This window comes from Pleurodeles waltl, chromosome 3_1, assembly GCF_031143425.1.
Source record: "Pleurodeles waltl isolate 20211129_DDA chromosome 3_1, aPleWal1.hap1.20221129, whole genome shotgun sequence".
NCBI lineage: Eukaryota > Metazoa > Chordata > Amphibia > Caudata > Salamandridae > Pleurodeles > Pleurodeles waltl.
The window spans coordinates 383,714,553-383,738,247 of NC_090440.1; the positions used below are offsets into that span (position 1 = coordinate 383,714,553).

Sequence of the window (23,695 nt, forward strand, 5' to 3'; positions counted from 1 at the left end):
CAAAAGGTGAAGAGAGGAATGCTTGCAAACGGTCTACCCAAAGACAGACATTCTCTGCAGTTCCAAGTGTTTGCAGTCCCAGCTCTGCAGCCCGTGCCCTGCATCCGCTATTACTGTTAAGGCATAGGCTCCTGTGGGTGGGAGAGCAAGGACGGAAAGTGAAGGAAGGGGAGTTGGGCATTATGTTGATAATAGTGCTAGCAGTTAAATGGGGGTTTCCATACAGGGGCTGGTTGGTTTCTGACATGAAAATGGTGCTGTAAGCACAGTGCAGTGTAAATTGTGGCATGACAGTGGTGCAGCACATTCTGGTGTGAATTGAGCACCAATAGCGGGGCTTTATACACAGAGAAGATTCTGAAATGGATGTGGCATTTTACCAATTTTGGTCCTGCTGTTACTTCAGGGGTCTGAATTTCGAGCTGTGCAGAATTTTTCCCAGGCCTAACCTGCCGAAATTTATCAGGGCAAAAGGCATGGTAAACATCTTGCTAACTGCCCCCAACACAGGGTAGTTGCTCGCATCAGGACCGCCAAGACTGGTGCTAGGAGGGACACAATGATGATGCATGCCCAGTAGTGTAACAAAGGCCCCCACAGCCCCACGGTGCAGGGGACCCCCTGAGCTCTAGGGGGCCCCCTCAGCACAGTACCTTGGCCTGAGAGCTCCTGAGTGAGTTCGCAGGAGGGGCTCCCTCCATATACTTCACAGGGGGGCCCCTCAAGTTTTGTTACGCCACTGCACATGCCACTTAATGGAGGGAGGGGGAAGGCTTTTCATCCTGGAAGCAATCATACTTGTGAACATACGCAAGGGCTAACACATTGTCTTCATTTGAGCAAGGAGTATTTTTTGTGGTTATGTGTATGGAATCTAATCATGGAGGGAACAGTCATGCTTTTATTTCTTTCCTGGATGCTCAGTGATTTGTAAATTTCATCTAAAGGAGTGGGAGGCTGTTTCAGTGCTTGGCTGTGGTCAGGAACAAAGCATTCAATCAATCAATCAATCAATCAAGGATTTATAGAGCGCACTAATCACCTGTTAGGGTCTCAAGGCGCTGGGGGGGAGCTACTGGTCGTAGAGCCATGTCTTGAGACATTTCCTGAATGTTAAGAGGTCTTGGGTCTGGCGAAGGTGGAGCGGTAGGGAGTTCCAGGTCTTGGCGGCTAGGTGAGAGAAGGATCTTCCTCCGTCGGTGGTGCGGCGGATGCGGGGGATGGAGGCGAGGGCGAGGCTGGCGGAGTGAAGATTGCGGGTGGGGTGTGGAAGGTGAGTCTGTCGTTGAGGTAGGCTGGGCCTGTGTCGAGGAGGGCCTTGTGTGCGTGGATGAGGAGTCTGAAGGTGATCCTCTTTGATACTGGTAGCCAGTGAAGGTCTCTGAGGTGGGGGGAAATGTGGTCGCGGCGTGGGATGTCCAGAATGAGGCGGGCGGATGCGTTCTGGATTCTTTGCAGCTTTGTTAGGAGTTTGGTTGTTATTCCTGCATATAGGGCGTTTCCGTAGTCCAATCGGCTGCTGACCAGGGCGTGGGTGGCAGTTTTCCTGGTTTCAACGGGAATCCACTTGAAGATTTTGCGGAGCATGCAGAGAGTGTTGTAGCAGGAAGAGGAGATGGCATTGACCTGCTGAGTCATGTTGAGTGTGGAGTCCAAGATGAAGCCTAGGTTGCGTGCGTGGGTGGTGGGTGAGGGCGCGGTTCCTAGGGATGTGGGCCACCAGGAGTCATTCCAAGTTGAGGAGTTGGTGCCAAAGATGAGGATTTCTGTCTTGTCTGTGTTTAACTTGATGTGGCTTGATTCCATCCAGCTGGCGATGGCGTGAACTCCGTTGTGGAGGTTGTTCTTTGCAGCTTTAGGCTCTTTCGTAAGGGAGAGGATGAGCTGAGTGTCGTCTGCGTAGGAAACTATGTTGATGTGGTGGGTTCGTGCGATGTTGGCGAGCGGGCCATGTAAACGTTGAAGAGCGTGGGGCTGAGCGAAGATCCTTGGGGAACACCACAGATGATTCTGGAGGCCTCTGACAGGAACGGTGGGAGGCGGACTCTCTGGGTTCTGCCTGAGAGGAATGACGAGATCCAGTTGAGTCCTTGTCGCGGATTCCAGTGTTGTGGAGGCGTGTGCGGAGAGTGTGATGACATACCGTGTCGAAAGCTGTGGAGAGGTCCAGGAGGATGAGTGCTGCTGTTTCTCCTTCGTCGAGCATGGTCCTAATGTCGTCTGTGGCAGCAATGAGTGCAGTCTCTGTGCTGTGGTTTCTGCGGAATCCGGATTGGGAGGTGTCGAGTACCTTGCTATCTTCCAGGAAGCGGGATATTTGGCTGTTTATGATTTTTTCGATGACCTTGGCTGGGAAGGGGAGGAGGGAGATCAGCCAGTAGTTCTTGGGGTCGTCTGGGTCTGCCTTTGGTTTCTTCAGCAGGGCTTGATTTCTGCGTGCTTCCATATTTCTGGGAAGGTGGCTGACTCGAAGGAGCTGTTGATGGTATTGCAGAGGTGGGGGGGGATGATGATGTTTGCCTTATTGAAGATATGGTGTGGGCAGGGGTCCGATGGTGATCCGGAGTGGATGGAGGCCATGGTGGTGGCGGTGTCCTCTATGTTGACGGGGGTCCAGGTGTGGAGGAGGTGGGTGTTGCTTGGAGCGTTGGGTTTTTTGGGTGTTTGGAGTCAGCTGGTGGGGTTTAATGATATTGTGGATTTCTTCTATCTTTCAACGGAAGTGGGTTGCCAGTGAGTTGCAGAACTCCTGTGATGGCGGGGGTTCGCTGGAGCAGGTCCTGGGGGTGGAGAGCTCATTGACGATGCCGAAGAGCTCTTTACTGTTGTGAGCGTTGGTGTTGATGCGGTTTTTGAAGTGGGTCCTTTTGGTGGTGCAGATCAGTTGGTGATGTTTGCATAGGGCATCCTTGAAAGCGATGTGGTGGGAGTTGGTCGAGTCAAGGTGCCAGGTTTTTTCCATTCTGCGACATAGCCGTTTGGATTCCTGTAGTTCTGGGGTGAACCAGCTGGCCTTGATTCTGTGGGAGGTGTTTTTTTTTTTTTGAGTGGTGCAAGGGTGTTGCCGCAATCTTCTATCCAGCGATTCAGGTTGGTCGTGGCTGTGTTGGGTTCCAGGGTCCCAAGGGGTGGGGCCTGGGCGAGAGTGGAGATCAGTTGATCCGTTGATATTTTGCTCCAGTTGCGTCGGGGGTTGTGTGCGGTGGTGATGAGTGACTGTTTTTTGGTAGGAGAAGTGGATGCAGCGGTGGTCTGTCCAGCTGAGTTCGGTGGTGTGGCTGAAAGAGACGTGGTTGCTGGCTGAGAAGATGGGGTCGAGTGTGTGGCCTGCGGAGTGGGTGGGTGTAGTGACGAGTTGCTTGAGGCCGAAGTTGGTGAGGTTGTTGATTAGGTTGTTGGTGTTGATATCCTCGTTATTTTCTAGGTGGAAGTTTAGGATTACCACACATGTGAGGTTTACAGAGACTGGTAATGTAAATTAGAAGTGCTATTTTAGATATGACTTTCCTCCTTGTCTGGTAAGTTTGTAGCTTGTCTTTTGTGCATAGTTGAATTACAAAAGGCACATAAGAGACGGATGCACCAACATTGTAGCTCATTGAAGGTACCCATGCCCTAGTCCTTTGATGTGTACTTCCAAAATCAAGAATCAATATACTCCCATTGGTACACAAGGGCTTAGTACGCAAAGATGTTCTGTGTAATCTAGTCCCCTACATTTAGGTCAGAATCAAACAGGTTCTGTGCACTATATTTCCCACTGAACCGCGTAAAAGGGAAATAATGAAATGTATCAACATTATGTGGATTACAGATCGATTCACAGGGTGTGTGGAGTCACGTGGCTTGTAAGGAAAAAACAAAAGAGCCATTACCTTTACATGTCATTATACATCATGCTTCGTAGACAATGAAAAATGTATGTGCAAAACAATAATAATGTTTGAATACTAGCTTATAAACTCAATTTTCAAAGAATGTTCGGAAAATTTGTATGTAAAGAAATGCAACTGTTATATTGAGACATCCTTACCTAGTATTTTTAACCAATCAATCTTTTTCTATAATGATGGTTTTAGTAACTTACTATCTGTGTATCCTCTCAGAAATGTTTGGGAAAACCTGCTGTGGATGCCAACCCTTTAACGTCGAAAGGATATATGAAGTACCAGATCTCTTCTAGAGGAAATATGAAGTACTGTAGCTCCCATGCAGGGCATATGAACTAGTTCCTCCCCTGCATGGTATGTGAAGTTCATATCTCCCCTCCCTTGCAGGGAAAATTAAGTACTATATCTTCACTGCAGGGAATATGAAGTACAATATCTCCACTGCAAGAACTACAAAGTACCTTATTTCCCCTGCAGGGTTGGTGAAATACCAAATCCGCCCTGCAGAGAATATGACATACCACATCTCTTCTGCGGAGAATATAAGAGAGCATATCTCTCCTGCACGGAATATAAAGTACGATGGTGCCCCTGCATGGTACATGAAGTACCATATCTCTTGGGTAGGGAATAGGAAGTACCATATCTCCCTGCAGTGTACATAAAGTACCATAGCTTCCTTGTAGGGGCTATGGCGGAACACCTCGCCCTTCCATGGAATATAAAATGCCATGTCTCCGCTGCAGGGAATATTAAGTACCATATCTCTCCTTCTGGGAATATGAAGTACCATATCTCTCCTTCTGGGAATATGAAGTACCAAATCTCCTACGCAGGGTGTATGACGTATAATAGCTCCCCTGCATGGAATATGATGGAAGACATCTCCCTTGCATGGAATACGAAATGTGGTGTCGTCATTGTAGGGAACATAAAATGCTGTAGCTCCTCTGCAGGGAATGTAAAGTACTGCATCTCCCCTGCTGGGTATATGAAGTACCAAAGGTTCCCTGCAGAGAATATGGCGGGCCATATCTACCTTAAAAGGAATGTGAAGCACTATTTCTCCCCTGCAGAGAATACAAAATACAATTTCTCTCCTGCGAGTCTTTGTCACCATGTGTGGAGCAGTTTGCTGCCATGATCTAGAGAGATGAGTCACAGCGCCACCACTACGCTGATGATCACCAGATCTATGACTCTTTTCAGCCCACCTAGCTAGCCGCTCTCATCCCTTTAGGATGGCTAAGGTTTCTCCTTTGACAGGAAAAAATGGTTGAATTTCAATGAGAATAGCAAAATGTGCGCTTTGTTTATCACTGTTTGCTTTGTCGACTAATGTGAAGGGTTTTGCTGTTTCTCCCATCTCTGAAGTCAATCGTAGAGTTCCCATTACAGTAGCCCGAATATGTCATCTGAGATCACAGCTGCCGTTGAAACCATAGTTCATTATTCATTGCTTCTCTTTGTTGCCTTGTTGTCTTGCTGCATGACCGGCAACCATTGCTCTTTTCCTTTGTGTTGATGTAGTCAGACTATGGCAACTCGTTTCTGTTGCTCCTTGGATTAGGGAAAATACTTCACATTGTGAATGATATGACCTGGCTGCTTCCAGCGAACCTACTGCACTAACCTAAAGCAATCTTCACTGGTATTTGATATTTATGTATTGATTTATTTATTTATTTACTTAAGAATTTTATACAGCGCTGGCAGGACCCGAAGGTATCAGAGCATTTTACAACATTGTGACTGTGTTAATGCTGAAATTTTACTAATGAATATTCATGTATTCTGAATGTTAAATCTGCATAGAAAATGAGCTAACATAGAAACATAATACACACGTTTGAAAATGTGCCTACTTGAGTGACCACAAATAAATACGAAGTGTACTTATTAACAGTTTATTAATGTAAAATGTCAAGCTCATGTTTGGATTAATGTAGTAGTATGTCATGTTAATGGTTATGTGTTATGTATTTGCTTTATTAATCATAGGCCTTAATTTAATGAGGTCTTTGGCCTACTTGCACGGTCTCATGTCAATTTGCATAGCTTAGACAAATCATAAAATGGTTGCTCAGAGAAATAAATTGTAATTTTCCATTGTATTGCCCAAATATTAGAAGCTAGAATTCTTTCCCATGAGAACTGCTTGCTAGAGTATGTTGTACTAGCTAAGGATACTTTGTATAACTTAGTGTGCGTAAAGGCGAGGTTACCAGGAGCTGACAATGGATGCACTAACTGGACTATAAGCTGATACAAGTTTGTTACCTGACGAGCCAAACGATGGGAACAGGAGAAGAGGAGCCAATCATCGACATGTGAACAACAGTTTAGTAAATTCTTAGATTTGAGGTTCTACTTTCATTGGACTAAACATAAAGTACAATTCTTTGACCAGTAGCAACGTGGGAAGTAGTTTTAGGCAATCTAACTTAGCCAGACTGCATCGAGGGGAGACAGGCCATTAGCCCCATTCTTCCTAACCGTCCCGAGAGGAGATGCGCTTTTAGCCACTATCTTTTCCGAACTGCATGAAGAGACTTTTCGGACTTGAACTTTAATGCTGAATTCCAATGCTTTGCTGACTGAACAGATGTCCAATTGACAAAGACAGTCGCATCTTGCTGAACCATACTGAGGCAAGGTATACAACGATATTACTGATTGCTATGTCTGTTTGCTTTTGTCTTTAGGTACCAACCGCTAATTTTGATAGAGCCTTAGTTAGATGTTTTCCAAATTTCAGTTGACTAAATTGTTTTGCATGAAGCCCAAACATGTTATTCTAATCAGAAGGTTAGTTAGGATGCTCACTGACTGAAGCCTGATAAATATTTACAACAGTTGATGTCTTTTCTTTGCTGAATTCTAAATGTATGCCATTTCTATTGCGCAGTTATTCTTGCTATTGATTTGTACTGTAACTTTAGAATATGTAGTGATCCAAGCTGTAATTAAATTGAGATTCTTTAGAAGATTCGGTCAACCAGTATTGTTTCTGTATGCTTATCATTTTATTTTGAGACTAAGGTATGTGATATTAGCATTGTTAATATAGGGAAATAAACATTCTAACTTTTACATAAAGGTGTGCTTATTCATGGCCAAGGGGTCATGGTGAGTGGAAATTATTGACTCCCAAGATTATTGATTGTTATTGCTACTGATTTGAACTGGAATTGAGTCTTATTTTGGGAACTACTCTGAGTGCAGTCAAAAGGACCATCGAACCTCTAACGCGTCCTCTTATAAACTAATGATAGGCAACCAAATAAGGCCAGATGTGTTAACAGTGATGGTAGCAGAGTATGATAGTTAGTCTCTTCAAGAGCCCATCATAAAGGTCCTGCACAAGGTTAGTCCCCTAAAGAGAAAGTAATTCGCAGTTTGGATTTCCAGATTCGAGAGTAGGAAGCAGCGATCTAATGAGTCTAGGAATTTTTTTACACTTGAAGAAGAGTCAGATGATGATGAGTTTATTTTACATTTACTGAGAAATCGTCCCCCCACCATATGCAGCGCAAGAGAGCGGCCCGAGCACTAGCCTAAACCCTTCGGACCGACACCGGTTTACATGACGACAAGTCCAGTGCAGATAAATCCTAGTATGACACAGAGCCCAATGCAGAGCAGTCTTAACCTACCTACTACATCGGCAGCACAAAATCAGATGCCACAACCGAATGGCCGAGGATTTAACCTAATGTACCCATTGTGGAAACTGCCAAAAACCTAATAGTGCCAACAGGACAGGTTTTACCAAAACCAAAATTGGTTCAGACAGAGCCAACTCCACTCTTACTGCCTTAAGTACAATCACAAGCAATGCAAAAGTGCACTCCTATAACAGGGACACAGACTGAGATGTCCGTACTGATGAGTCACAATAAAGGAATTATGCACCCACAGTACCCGATTGCTAGACCAAGCCCAGACACTGTGTCTGTACCCGTCACCATTGGTCCAGTCATACCCTTGTTTGCCCAGAGAAATAACAATACAAATGGACAGGGAGTCCTGAGTCAGAATTCAATGAAGGAAGGACTCAATGAGAGTGCCAGAGTAGTCTCTCCTGTGGGACAGACCTTTGATGGAACAGTATCATTGTTAGACCTTAGTCCATTCGGAGTTCCTCTGAATACTGGAACAGGGTCAAACATCAGTCATAGCCTGAAGTTACTGACACCGCAGTCTCCAAAACTAACTATACAACCATTGCCATACCCAGCCCAACAGCATTTCACTGCAAGGTTTGACTGCCAAACAACTGACTGAATGGTTAGATAAGCTGAATACCCTGCCGAGTGCTCCTAGGGAAGAGGAGTACTTGAACTATAAAAGACTAGGGATGGAAGTTGGTGAACTTATGGAAGGAACTATGGGTGTGAACAGACTTGAATCCTACACCTAAGCAGAATTGAGATACCTGTGCCTGAAAATTACAAGGGAAGCGAGCAATGTGCATCAAAGGTAGCAGACTTAGCAGAGAAATACGGCATAGAAATAGAGGAAACAAAACACTGGAAGAGGAGTTACAGGCTATATTTCGAACACATGAGATCTGCAAGAATGAAGGCACGCCTTAGTGAGTTACTCCAAAGCATCCGGACCTGGGGAGCATTAGACAAGTGGGAAGGCAGATGGGTGTAGAAAAGAGACAAGAAGTAAAGGGATTCCACAAATCTTACTGCAACTGTGCCGCAAGTTAAGGATCCAGTTAAAATTTTTACCAATGAAAGAAATTCCAGGAGGAAATTTTGCCTATGTCCCTTGGAGCAGAAGTGACATTCTGTCCTTTACAAACGATCATCCCAGGTTGAGAGACAAACCAGTGGAAAGGTACCACCAGAGAGACAGGTTTGTGAAACTTGCAAAATGCCTGTGGGACGATTTTAATACTCTATTGGAGATAGTAGTTCCAGCAGACTTATGGACTGAGTGCAAGAGGAGTGTAAATTGGCTGACAAAGGAACCAGAGAGAGACCCGATAACAGGTGCACCATCTCCATAGGTGATGAAATACTACTATAAAGTTATTGAAGTTTTTTAAAACAAGACGTTCGCCCAAAAACATTGACTGGCAAAGAATAGACAGGACAGTCCAGGAAGTGAAAGATTCAATACATGCTTATTATGAGAGATTGTTCCAGGCGTTTAAGCATTACAGTAGTACAGAAACAATCAAGCCGAAAGACATGATTAATTTTGTGTTCAGATTTGTGGAAGCATTGAGACCTAAAATTTGCCAGATGATTAAGAGTCATTTGATTTGCTGGCAAGGGAAGCTGATTTATGAGGTATTGCAGCATGCAAAGTACTGTGGTCATGAGATTGAATTGAAGCAGAGAAAGTTGAAAGAAAAGGCAGTGGTGATGCAGATTAGAGTGGCACAAACAGGGATGTAGGGAAATTTTCCACAGGAACAGAAGGGAAATGATGTATTTCAAAATAATTCGAGAGGTAGAGGTCACGGAGGAATTGGAAACAGAAACCTTAGTCCCGATTTCGGTACTGTAGTGGTTCAGGATGATGTGCAGGGAATGAAGAGATTGTTGCCATGTCACGCTTGTAGAGTGATTGGACATTGGAAGCGGGAGTGTCCAATGATGGTACAGGAAGGTGTTGTTCAGCAAATAAGTGACATCAATTTGTTCGAAAACATGAGAGGACCGAGAATGAGAGGTCATAATCCAAATTTTCAAAGCAAGGTGAACCAAATGCAAAATTTTCAACCCATGCAGCAGGTGCAAATACCACGTGTGCAGATGGCACAGTCACAGCCAATGCAAAAGCAGATTCAAATGGTACCTAGACAGCAAATCCAAATACATCAAGCCCCAATAGAGCAACAGCAGGTGATGCTTCCTCAACAGGTCACAAGTCAAAGGTTTAACCAGAGTAATAACACAGTACACCAATTACAGTTACACAGTGAGAATGGAATAAACAATGTTTGGGTGAGCGAGGGTTCTGACGAAGAGGAGTGCGTGTGCTTGCAGCTTCCTTTGAAGTAGATTAGAAAGGTCCATATGTGAAGGGAAAGGTAATGGGTCAAAAAGTTTCATTCTTGGTTGACTCAGGAGCTACACGCTCTACAGTGAGAACTGCAGAAGTTCCAAACCAGCCACACTCAGGAAAAACAGTCCAGATCGTAGGAGTAGCAAATCAGTATTGGACCAACCCAATTACAGGACCAGTTCAAGTTAAAATTGGCAACTTAGAGGGATTACACAAATTCGTAGTTTGTGATTCAAGTCCGATATCCCTACTGGGAAGGGACTTGCTGTGTAAAACAAGATGCTCAATTACTTGCTCAAATGATGGAATTGAGATACAGACGAACAGTGATAATTAGGATGACCCAGCTCCAGAGACAGAGTGTGAGGTAATAAATGAGGAGCATCCTCTGATTGGTTTAGTTCCAGTTTTTTCAGTAAAGGATCTTCCTTCTGACTTGCAGGGAACAGTTAAAGAGAAAGTCTGGAATTTGACAAGGAAAGTCATTGATCTGAGAAAAGGAGTTGAGCCAGTTAAGGTTCCAGTAAAGCCGAACACAATGTTTCACCAGATTCCCCAGTACCACATGACACAGGACATCATTGAAAAGGTTGCTCCCATAATTGCAGAATTTGTTAACCAAGGGGTTTGGAAAGACGTGTTGAGCAGCCCATGTGATTCACCAATAATGGGATTGAGAAAGCCTTGTGGAAAAGTTAGAACTGTTCAGGATCTGAGGAAAATAAATGACATTGTGATCAAATGTTGTCCCATAGTACCAAATCCATCCGTGATTTTGTTCCAAATTCCATGTGATATTGAATGGTTCACCGTTACAGACTTGTCACAGGCATTCTTTTCTGTGCCTTTTCATGAGGATAGCCAATTTCTCTTCTGTTTCAAAATTTTAGATTAAGTTTACTGTTGGTGTAGAATTCCTCAAGGGTTTTCAGAATCACCTTCCATATTCAACCAGATCTTGAAAAAGAACCTGGAGTTGTTGGAAATGCCTTTCCAACCGACATTTGTACTGTACATTGATGATTTGTTGATTGTGTCCAAAACAAAGGAGGAGTGCAAATATGACACAGTTGCCTTACTGAACCATTTGGGAAAGAATGGCCATAAAGTTTCTCGAACTAAATTGCAATACTGTCAGAAAGAAGTGAAATATTTGGGTCACCAGATTGAGAAGGGGATTAGTAAAATATCCAGAGAAAGGGTCACAGCCATATTGCAGATGAGTCCCCAGCCACACACAGAGATGTCAGGATGTTTTTGGAAATGGTGAGCTACTGTCGCCAGTGGATTCCCAACTGGTCAGTCATTTCAAAGCCATTGCAGAAGCTGACCCACAAACAAGTCACTGAATCCCTGGGGTTAGATCAGGCCTGTATGACAGCATTTTCTAAACTGAGAGAGAGTTTGTGCACAGCCCCGGCTTTGGGAATGCCTGACTACACAAAACCAAGAATGTTTGCGTTCAGTCGCTGCGGTTGGACAGAGCCTCACACAGTGTGAAGTCATTGTGATGGGACATCCCCTGACTATTATGGTCCCTCGCTCCATTGAAGTTTTACTTACACTAACAAAGACGAAGTACCTAACAGGTACCAGGTTGACTCTCTATGAGAAGAGCATCCTGGGGTCCCCAAATGTGTCATTGAAAAGATGTACAGTGCTTAACCTGGTAACCTTACTCCTAAATGAGACTGTTGAAATTGAAAAATTGGAAGATATTGAACATAATTGTCTCGAAGTAACTGATCCGTGCACAAAACCGCGACCCGATATTATAGTCACCTGATTGGAAGAAAATTACCAAATTATCTTAGTCCATGGTTCCTGTCTAAGGGACAATACAGGAATACTGAGGTAAAGATATGCGGTGTGCCCAATTTCTGGTATACTTGAAACATCCTGGCTTCGATTAGCATGCTCTGCACAAGTAGCAGAACTGGTAGCCCATACTAAGCATGCCATGTTTCTGCGCAGCTTAAAGTTACCATCTATACCGATAGTCAGTATGGATTTGGAATAGTGCATGATTTTTGCCAGTTGTGGTCTCAGAGAGGTTTCCTGACCTCTTCTGGTTCACCAGTAAGAAATAGTGAGAGAAATCAGGAGCTGTTGAAGGCTATCCAAATGCCTGAGAAGATTGTCGTGATGAAATGCAGGGAACATCTGAAATCACAAGATTTTGTGTCAATGGGAAATGGATATGCGGATCAAGTCGCAAGGTTTTGCGCACTGAACAGTACATCGTTCAAGGATAAGTGGGAATTGTTTAACACAATGTGGGGCCCCCCTCGCCCAAAGTTTTCTATTCACAAATCCAGTAAGTCAAAACTCAAGTGAGTAAAGTTCAAAAGAACGCAGTCTGAAATATCACGCCAATCTTTATAAAGTCCAATCCAATCCAGAAGTTTATTGGATCACATCTTCAAATTTACAGCATCCTTCAAGGAAAAACACTCCGAGCCAACACGTGTTTCGTCATGGGGAAGTCCTTTAGTCCCCAGCGACTTCTTCAGGGCTCTTATATATTCCCAATTCCAAAAACTTTCTTCAAAGTTACTTCAAAGGTAGGTAAAGTGTGCGTACTCGCGGCGTAGCGTTTCCTTAGCATGGAAACGCTGTTTCTGGATCGATCGTAATATATTACAAGAGCTTTGAACTACACAAGCTCGCAAATACTGAGCTTAAAAGAACTAAGATATGTTGGTGTACTGAGCAGTAATAATAAGAACATTACCTACCTTTGAAGTAACTTTAACCGCGGATTCCTTTATCAGTCAAAGAAGGAGTTACCTATCATAGTTTGCCTATCACTTATAAGATAAGTTGTAGTCTGTTACTAACAAGATTCTCTAACCAGCAGTACATCCAGTATTTCTATTCCAGTTATGATGCTGTGTTTTTGTTTGTCCCCATAAGTACCTGAGTAGAGTAGCTAATCATAACACTATAGAATTAGTGAGAGGATTCTTTGAGCCTACATTAACCTTTGGCACTGCATATGCACATAGAAACAATCTGATATGCTTGCTTACACCACTAGAAAAGAGTTTCTTAGATCAGACACATGACAGGAGACAGGCATTGAAGGAGAAGTTAGAAAAGGGCTTGAAGTAAAGGACTTTTAGAAATGATTATGCATTTAATGGAACAAAAACACAAGGAAGGTTTGATTTAGATGTGCAACATGTAGGAAAGCTTTGTGTATATTTAAGCCTAAATATAGTACTGACACTTGGTTTGTGGGAACAAATGAATGTAGACATGTGTTTTCACTTCAGAGTAAATGGACATTTATTTTGAATGGACAGGATCCAGAGATTTCTGGAATTTATTACATCTGTGGGCCTAATGCTTATTACCGTCTTCCAAGAGGATGGTATGGCACATGTTACCTGGCAATAGTTTTCCCAAAGATATTTCAACTTGAGGGCTTGAAAAGATTACCGAACATGACTGAGTTACATCACATTAAACAAAAGAGAGCGTCTCCTTCTAGTATAGTGGGAGATATATTTGGAGCAATGATTCCTTCAGTAGGAGTTGTTCTGAATTCTATAAAGATTCGAAAGTTGTCTACTATTGTGGATAACATGTTGGCAAATTTTTCAGGAGCCATGTTCCTAATGGATATATAAATGGCTGTGGTAAGTTATGTGGCTCTTCAGAACAGCCTTGCTTTAGACATTCTTTTAACAAAAGATGGCAAAGTTTGCAAAATGCTGAATTCGAAGCACTGTTGCTCACATATTCATGATAATAGCAAAGAAATTAGAAGCCTACTTACTAATCTGACTAATGATAGTGCTGATTTGAAAGAGCTGAAAGAACCAGGCGTTTGGGAGAAAGTTGGCAAAGGACTTGTTTCAATGGGAAATTGGCTCAGCAACATTGGGAAAGGGATAATATTAAAAATAATGCAAGGAATATTGATTATTGTGATTTGCATAATTGGAGCATGGGGAATATGTAAATGGTATCATATGATTAAATCAAAGAAATTGAAGAACGATCAGAGGAGGGAAGAGAAACATGGAAAATGTGTTGAGGAAAATTTGAAGAAGGAATGAAGATTAAAAGGGATAAAGATGACACATTTTAGCTGAAGTTAAGTGTTTTGTGGGAAGATGTAAATGTGATGACATATTTAGATGAGATGAGAGAAGGGATTGTTAATGCTGAAATTTTATGAATGAATATTCTGAATGTTAAATCTGCATAGAAAATGAGTTAACATAGAAACATAATACTCAAGTTTGAAAATGTGCCTACTTGAGTGACCATCAAAAGTCTGATTATTAACAGCTTATTAATGTAAAATTTCAAGCTCATGTTTGGATTAATGTAGTAGTATGTCTGGTTATGTATTATGTATTTGCTTTATAAATCATAAGCCTTAATTTAGCGAGGTCTTGGGCCTAGTTGCACGGCCTCATGTCAAGTTGCATTGTTTAGACGAATCATAAGATGGCTGCTCAGAGAAATAAATTGTAATTTTCCATTGCATTGACCAAGTGTTAGTTGCTAGAATTCTTTTCCATGAGAACTGCTTGCTAGAATATGTTGTACTAGATAACGATACTTTGTATAACTTAGGCCCTCCTTTTGACATTGGCGGTCAGCTGACCGCCACGTCGGTGACGGCGGTAGTACCATCACCAGGCTGGCGGTGAAGACTGCCAAATTATGACCATGGCGGTGACCCTGCCCATAGACAGCCATTGTACCACCCAAACTGTCAGTGCAGTCTGTTTACTGACCATGGCGGTAAAGTTACGGTTACGTCAGGCAGGCGGAAGACAATGACCCACCCACCATATTATGACATAGCAGACCGTTAGGATTTCCAGGGCGGGACCACCGCCACCAAAAGCCTGGCGGAAACACATCACATAAAAGGAGACACCCACCTCCAGGGACACAGAGGAGTCCGCGGCCGCCATGGAACCTGAACTGGAAGTCCTGCCAGTGCTGTACCATGCATTCCAGGAGCAGCAATGCCGGCGAAGTCGGCGAAAGTGAGTACAGCCGCCTACCACACAAAGGAGGGAGGGGAGAATGACACACCCACACGAACAACACACACCAAACACACATACCACACACCCAGTACAATCTGCAGAGTAAATCAACAGCAACATAACCCAGGAGCAAAGAAAGCTAGGACACATACCTCTGGTCCAACCACTGTAATAATGTGGAAACAGCAACCTCAATTATAAATAAATAAATAGTTACATATGTATAAAAATACAGTAGGGCCATTGGCCAGTCCACAGTCAACAAATGGCCACAGGGCAACGTCCAAGACCCAACTTGACTCCTTATAGCCCAGTCACTCCACTGGGCAGAAGCATCATGATGATGTTAGACAGGCACTTCAGGGGGGTGACAGGGTGGGGGGTTTCTTCTTGAGAGGGGGGTCCCTAGGCTTGGGTTTGGGAGGAGTGGGTGTTTACACATCTGTTTAGGGGGTGGAGGAGTAGGCTTGGGGCGGGGGCCGTAGTGCCACTCTTGTGCCCCTGAGTGGCAGATGTAGTTTTAGGGGGAGGAACAAGAGTCGACTGGGAGCTGGGGGTACTGGGCTGCGGGGAGGGATCTTTCTCTTACGGGCAGGGCTCGGGGGGGTGGAAAGAGGTCAAGGTGGGAAAGGAAAAGCTTCTTATGACCAAGGAGGTGGGTTGTGGGAGGAGGATTGGCTGTTGGGTGTCTGAGTAGGAACGCTTATGTATAATTGGAGGGGGGGCAGACAGGGTGGGAGAAGACAAACAGGACGTGTGTATGTTGTTGTGTCTGCAAGTGAGGTGGGTGTGCTGCATGAGACTGTGGTGGTGGTGGTGACTGCGCATGTTGTGTGTGGGGTGCATGTCTGCGTGTCTGCTGTTGTGGTGACTGTGGGCAAGGCTGCACAGGTGGCAGGATCTGGTACTGATGATGCAGTGCATGCAGGTTTGTGTGTTGATGTGACTGTGAGGGAGGAGGAGGAGGGAAGACAGTGGAGACAGTGGCTGTTGTAGTGTGTGCATCTGTGTATTGGCTGTGTGTGTGCTTGTGGAGTGAAGTGTGGTGCTTGTGTTTGTAAGAGTCCTCTCTGTTGTTTTGGGTGCATGCCTGTCGGATTGTGTGAGTGGGATGTGTTGGGGAGAGGGCTTTGGGACTTGGAACAGGTAGTTGGAGGAGGGACGGTAGAACCAGGGACACTGGCTGCCGACAGAGAGGAGGCCAGAGCCTGAAACTATCTCTGTAGGGCAGCCAAGCCACCGTGAATGCCCCCAGGTAGGCGTTGAATTGCTGCAGTTGGGATGCCAGCCCCTGGGTGGCATTTGCCTTTGTTGATTGCCCTACAGAGATGGATCTCAGGAGGTTAATAGCCTCTTCACTGAGGGCAGCAAGGCTGACGAGGGCAGGGCCTGAGGTGCCTGGGGCGAGGAGACACCTACCCTCCTAGGTGAGCAGATTTGGGCAACTGGGTGGGGGGGTCCTGGGAGGGTGTACGGGGGTGGGGGATGATCTTGTAGCTGGGGTGGTCCCAGAGGGGTCCGCCACCACCAGGGAGATTCTATCGGAGGAGGAATCTGAGTCTGTAGTCATCGCTCATGTCTCCCCGGTTGTGCTCGCCTCACCCTCCAATCCACTGGTCCCCTTGGTATCCATGCTCTCCGCCTCCTGGGTCCTGTGGGCTGCAGCTCCCCCACTCACCGGTGCCCCTGCTCCTTTGCCAGATGATGCTAATGCACACAAGGACAGGATGAGAAAAGGAGAGAGGGTGGAGGAGAAAGAAAGGGATCACAGGGTCAATCACAGCACCAACAGCACATATGGCATACACATCACATTCACTCACTGGGACTAACTCTGTGTAGTATGGACCACAATTACAAACCATTACCTGGGTACAACAGCAGTAAAGAACCAAAACACTACCATCTGCACACCTACTGGGACTCACTAAGCCCTGTCTGCCATGGTATGGTAGCTACTTACTAATACCAAATATACATACCACCCTATATAGCTAAGCAGTACCACACAGAAACCTGCATATTGGGGCACCCACTGATTAGAACCTTGCACCCATACCGCATGCAAGGGAACAACAACAAAATAGCACACAGTCTGTACTCACCCCATTGTGGCTTCTGTGCTGACCTCAAGCGCCCATCCAACTCAGGATTGGCCACCACCAGTATGCGAGCCATTGGGGGCTCAGGCTCCGATGGGCACCCCTCCCTCATTGGGAGGCCTTCCCCAGCTGGGCCTCTGCGGTCTTCCGGGCCCAGTGTCTCAGGTCCTCCCACTGTTTCCTGCAGTGGGTGCTCCGCTGGCTATGGACCCTCAGGGTCCGCACGTCCTTGGCGATGGCAGGCCACAACCCTTTCTTTTGATGGGGCTGACCTGCAGAGGAGACACAGACAGAAGAGCACCATAAACTCAACAATCCATTCTGTTACACAAATGGCTTACATTCTGCATATGACCCACATTAAGCACATACATGACCCCTACCTCTGCATACACATTGCATGCACACACATACATCTTCATGTAGCCATGTCACATCCAGTGTACCCATGATGTACTCACCTGTTGGTCTGGAGGCCCATACAACTGCCCACACAGGGGTAGGACCCCATCCACAAGCTTCTCCAACTCCTCTGATGTGAAGGCTGGGCCCCTTTCCCCTGTAGCATGGGCCATCACAAGTTCCAGACACAGGTCAGAGCAGCACACGTAATGGAGATGTTCAACCGTAGAGAGTCAGGAATCAAGTGAAGTGGTGCAGAGAAAATGTCGGTCGCATCCACGGTAGTGAATACTGTCACCAGACTGCCTTCTACCATGACCCCAAACGCCATCAGAGTGAGGTCACCGCCACCCATCCCTGCATACCGGACAGGCTGTTGTCATTTCCTAACGCTAGTACTCATGTTGGACAAATTAATGTGCACCATTAGTATCAATTTTACACACCTAGACAATTCTAGTCTTCTACATACATACATGTTCTGTGTACTGTGATGTGTGTCCATACTTCCTGTAGTCACACACATTTTAATTTAGCTCACTTAGATACCAAACACTGCGGAGGATGAAGAGGAGGAGGCAAGTACCCATGTACAGACCCCTATTGGACTTGGCTACACTGGACGGCCGGCACATCATACTCACCTATCGTCTGGACAGGGCCACAATTACTGAGCTGTGTGCACAATTGGAGCCTGATCTAATTCATACTATCCGTAGCACTACAGCAATTCCCCCTGTAGTACAGGTATTCTCAGTGCTCAACTTCCTGGCAAGTGGTTCATTCCAGATGACAGTGGGCTTGGCTGCAGAATTGTCACAGCCAATGTTTTCAATAGTGCTTGGAACGGTTTTGGCTGCCTTACTCAAACACATGAGCAGCTACATCTCATTCTCCGAGAGTGAAGATTTGCCCACTGTGAAGGCTGGATTTGTACGCCATGGGACACATACCACATGTGCTTGGGGCCATTGACGGGACCCATATTGCCTTGGTCATCCCTCCCAGGGCAAATGAGCAGGTCTACAGAAAAAGGAAGAGTAGCCAATGTTTTCAATAGTGCTTGGAACGGTTTTGGCTGCCTTGCTCAAACACATGAGCAGCTACATCTCATTCTCCGAGAGTGAAGATTTGCCCACTGTGAAGGCTGGATTTGTACGCCATGGGACACATACCACATGAGCTTGGGGCCATTGACGGGACCCATATTGCCTTGGTCATCCCTCCCAGGGCAAATGAGCAGGTCTACAGAAAAAGGAAGAGTTTCCACTCAATACATGTCCAGATGGTGTGCCTTGCTGATCAATACATCTTCCACATCACTTCCAGGTTTCCTGGATCTGTGCATGATGCCTATGTATTGAGGAATAGCAGCGTCCCACAGGTGATTGCATGACTACAGAGGCACAGAGTGTGGCTCACATCTGAGCTTGAGTCTTCACACAACGTATGTCAGTGTATGCCAACTAGAGTTGTGCTCCATGCCATTGTACATGTGTAATGCGTGTCCCTCACTACTTCCAGGTGACACTGGCTGCCCAAACCTGTTCTGGCTGTTGACCCCTGTTAGGAATCCAAGAAAAGGGTCTGACAAACCAATACAATGAGGGACACAGCTGTACCAAGAGGGTTGTAGAACACACATTTGGTCTACTAAAAGCCAGGTTCAGATGCCTCCATTTAACAGGTGGGTCCCTATGCTACACCCCTAAGAATGTCTGCCAGATTGTGGTGGTCTGCTGCATGCTGCACAATTTGGCCCTCAGACACCATGTGCTCTACATGCAGGAGGAGGGGGGAGACAATGCCCTGTGGCAGCAGTGGACACAGAAGACAGTGAGGAGGAGGATGTGGACAACAAGACACATATCATACAGCAGTACTTCCTTTGACACTCAGATAAGAATGTAGATCTGATCACATCTCTATTTAAGTTAAGTGCTGTGCCAATCACTGCCTTTACATTTCAATTGCCTGTCCCTTATGCCTTCCCTCTTTGCAGATGTTGGTGTTGTCACAACTGTGTACTGATGTGATGACTACAGACTGTATGAAAACATTTGTTGGATGGATTCACATATTACAGGACATTTGCACAGGATAATACAGTTCATTACATTGCACATTTCTGTCTGATAAAGCACTATTATTCCAATTGTGTTCAAGGGTGTTTATTCAATTGACAATAATGAATGGATATTGCAATAGAGTGGGGTGATGGTTGAGGAAAACTTCAGTGTAGTGGCCCAGTTGGTTTGTAACACAGGTCCAGTGTCCATGGGGCCACAGGAAGAGGGGCAATGGCAGTCCAAAGTGAACAAGATGACTCAGTGGCAGACAAGGAGGACATTCTTGAGGGGCTCATTTCCTGGCGGTGGTCTTGGTCTTGGCAACAGTCGCTGGTGTCTGTCTGGGTCGCACAGTGCATTTGCGAGGTGGTTTCTCTGCTGCAGAGGTAGGGGTGCTGGTGGAATGTGAGTCTTGTGGCAGGTCCTATTGTCCACTAGCTGCAGCAGATGTTGATGGCTGGTGAGTGGACTGGCTAGTGGAAGTGGGCCACTGGTGTGCTCTGTTCTCCCGCATGGTGTTGGCCATGTCACCCAGCACCCCAACAGCGGAGGCCATGTTGGAATTAAGTCCCTGCAACTGCTGCATGACCTCCTGGTGGTGTACCCCCTGCAGCCGCTGGTTCTCCTGCATGATGCTGATCACCAGGCCTATCCGGTCCAGGGATTTTTGTTATGCCCCCAGGACATGGGTGAGTGCCTCCTGGGCAGTCGGTTCCCTGGGCCTGGCCTCCCCCTGGCGCACAGCTGACCTCCCACTGTCCTCGGCCCCCTGTGCCTGTGTCCCCTAAACGGTGTGCCCACTCCCACTTACACCAGGACCTTCACTGTCATGCCTGTGTCGTGTCGACTCGGGTCCCTGTACAGTTGGGCACACTATTGATCGACGTGTCCTGGGGACAAGGGTGTGGGGATGTTGAGTGGCTGCTGTGGTGCTGGAGTCAGAGGGGGGTGCCTGTGGTGGACTGACTGTGGGATGTGGAAGCTGACTGACCTATGGTACCAGATGCACTAGGGAGTTCATCCAGCTCGGGACATCCAGAGTTGCTGTCATCACTGAAGGCATTTTCTGGTGGAGGACTGGGCTGCTGTGGCACCTGCTCACTGCTGACATTGGCTGGGGCACCTGTAGGGACATAAGTGATTTGTTAGGTTCATTGTCTGTCACATTTTCTGCATTTCTACCTTTCCCTATGGGTTTGCTGTTGTCCTCCCACCTTTGGTAGGGTACGGTGATGGATTGTGGGATTGGTAGCTCTACATGCTGTCCATGCATTGCTGGTGGGTGCACATGCAGAGCTGGGAGGGGTGTGCATGCAGTGGGTAGGGCATGCAGGGGAACACACTTAAGTGTTGTCATTGGGGTGGTGCACTGTGTGTGATGGAGTGGGGTGTAGGGAGTCGGGGTGACATGCCATGCAGGTATCGGTGGAGGTAGGTTAGTAATGGTGACTTACCAGTGTCCAGCCCTCCAGTGACTCCAGTGAGGCCCTCAGGATGCACGATTGCCAAGACTTGCTCCTCCCATGCTGTGAGCTGTGGGGGAGGAGGTGGAGGTCCACCACCAGTCCTCATGATGGCGATCTGGTGCCTTGATGCAATGGAACTCACCTTCCCCGGTCGGTCGTTCCACCTCTTTCGGATTTCGTCCCTTGTGTGTGGATATTAGCCCCAAGGAGTTCACCCTGTCCACGATCCTCCACCATAGCTCCATCTTCCTGGCAATGGAGATCTGCTGGACCTGTGCACCAAAAAGCTGTGGCTCTACCCTGACGATTTCCTCCACCATGACCCACAACTCCTCATCTGTGAAATGGAGTTGCTTTTGTGGGGACATGCCTATAGTGTATTGTGTGTTTTGTGCAGAGGGTGTTCAGTGTTGTGGTAGGGTGTGTGGTGTGTGTGAGCAGTTCTGTATAGGTAGGTGTGGTGTGTGTGAGCAGTTCTGTAAGGGATTGGCCGTGCAAGGTGTAGCAGTCTTTTCGTGTTTGCAAAGTATTGTGGGTTATGTGGGAGGTGTTTTATAGTCCTGTTGGTGTGTGTAGGGTGTGTGTATATGTCAGGTGTGGGTTTTTTGATCTGGCCAGTGTTGGCTTGAAGTGGTGTTGGGTGACCAAATCTGTAGCTGCAGTGTGCACCGACAATGGCTGACTGCCGTTGAATGTCCGCTGTGGTGATTTGTGGGTCATAATTTGGAGGACGGTGTATTGCTGGCGTAGCAGTGAAGGTGGTGTGTCCGACCTTCGTTGGGTCTGGCAGACCTGTGCTTGTGGCTGGTTTCTGTCGGTTTTCTGTATGTGTGTCATAATCTGGAGGGCGGATTACCGCTTCTCCAGTGGTCTGTTGGCCACCGTCACCACAGCAGTCTTCAGAATAGACCGCCAATGTCATAAAGACCACCTTAGTGTGCGTAAAGGCGAAGGTTCCCAGGAGCTGACAATTAATGCACTGACTAGAGTATAAACTGATACAAATTTATTACCTGACAAGCCCAACAATGGGAACAGGAGAAGAGGAACCAATAATCGACATGTGTACAACGTTTTACTAAATTCTTAGATTTGAGGTTCTGCTTCATTGTACTAAATTTAAACGTACGATTCTTTGACCAAGAGCAACGTAGGAAGTAGTTTTGGGAAATCTAACTTAGCCAGACTGCCCCGAGAGGAGACAGTCCATTAGCCCTATTCTTCCTAACCATCCAGAGAGGATACGCACTTTTAGCCACTATCTTTTTCGAACTGCATGAAGAGACTTTTCGGTCTTGAACTTTAATGCTGAATTCCAATGCTCTGCTGGCCGAACAGATCTCCAGTTGACAAAAACAGTCGCAGCTTGCTGAACCATACTGAGGAAAGGTATAAAACAATGTTACTGATTGCTATGTCTATATGCATTTGTCTGTGGGTACCAACCGCTAATTTTGATAGAGCCATAATTAGATGTTTTCCAAATTTGAGTTGATTAAATTGTTTTGTATGAAGCCCAAACATGCTATTCTAATCAGAAGGTTAGTTAGGATGCTCACTGATTGAAGCCTGATAATTATTAAAAACAGTTGATGTCTTTTCTTTGCTGAATTCTAAATGTATGCCATTTCTATTGTGCAGTTATTCTTGCTATTGATTTTTACTGTAACTTTAGAATGTGTAGTGATCCAAGCTGTGATTAAATTGAGATTCTTTAGAAGATTCGGTCAACCAGTTTCAGTATGCTTATCATTTGATTTTGAGACTAAGGGGGTGATTCTAACCCTGGCGGTCGGTGATAATGCGGCGGCCAACCCGCCAACAGGCCGGCGGTCAAAAAAAGGCAATTCGGACCCTGGCGGGAACCGCCAACACAGCCCGCCGCATTAACACTCCGACCGCCACGGCGGAACAAACAAACAGCGCGGCGGTCACCGCCAACAGCCAGGTGGCAGACAATGTACCGCCCACCCTATCACGACCCACCAATCCGCCACCTTTTCCGGGGCGGGAGCACCGCCGATAAAAACACGGCGGAAACAGACATTTCCAATGTAAAACGCTCACCTCGAGACACTCCACGCGGAATCCGGACAGCATGGAACCCGAATTGAACATCATACCTGCTCTCGTCTACCTGCTCATCTACCACGAGTACGAACTCCGGCGCAGACGTCAACGGTGAGTACTGCACCTACGACACACGGGAGGGGGGAGGAAAAAAGGTTACGGGCATATACATATGCGACCCCCCCAATATGTACACACCAATGCAGAGCAGGAAGTCACAGTGACACCACACAAACACCCTTAAAAAATACAATGACACAACCAAATTTTGAATAAATTTTCATGTTCAAAAAAAGCACCTGGAAATAATTGAGCAACCGTGAAAAATATTTACAAAAACCAAAAATATATACACATCAGTGTATCACTGAAGTAACAAGTCCTGCACATCCTACGAATCTAACATGTCCGTGGGCCAAGGTTCTGCGAAACAAGGGCAAAGCCCACACACGAGACCTGAGTCCTTTGGAGAGAACACTGCAGGGGCATCCGATGTCAAAACTACAGGCACCTCAGGGGGAAGGGAAGGGGTGGCCACCACAGCCACATGAGTCCACGACGCCAGATCCACGAGGAGCCACCATGCCCACTGTACCATCCTGGGGAGTGCAAAGCCACAGTCTCTCAAGTCTCTGCAGTGGGTGGGTT

The 23,695-nt window shown here is 46.1% G+C and overlaps 1 protein-coding gene across 2 annotated transcripts in view; it reads left to right on the forward strand.

The window, feature by feature from the left end:
* The window catches only part of ADAMTSL3 (ADAMTS like 3), a 2,197,206-nt gene that overhangs the window by 2,010,378 nt on the left and 163,133 nt on the right, over positions 1–23,695 (forward strand). The gene's annotated exons all lie outside the window — the stretch shown is intronic.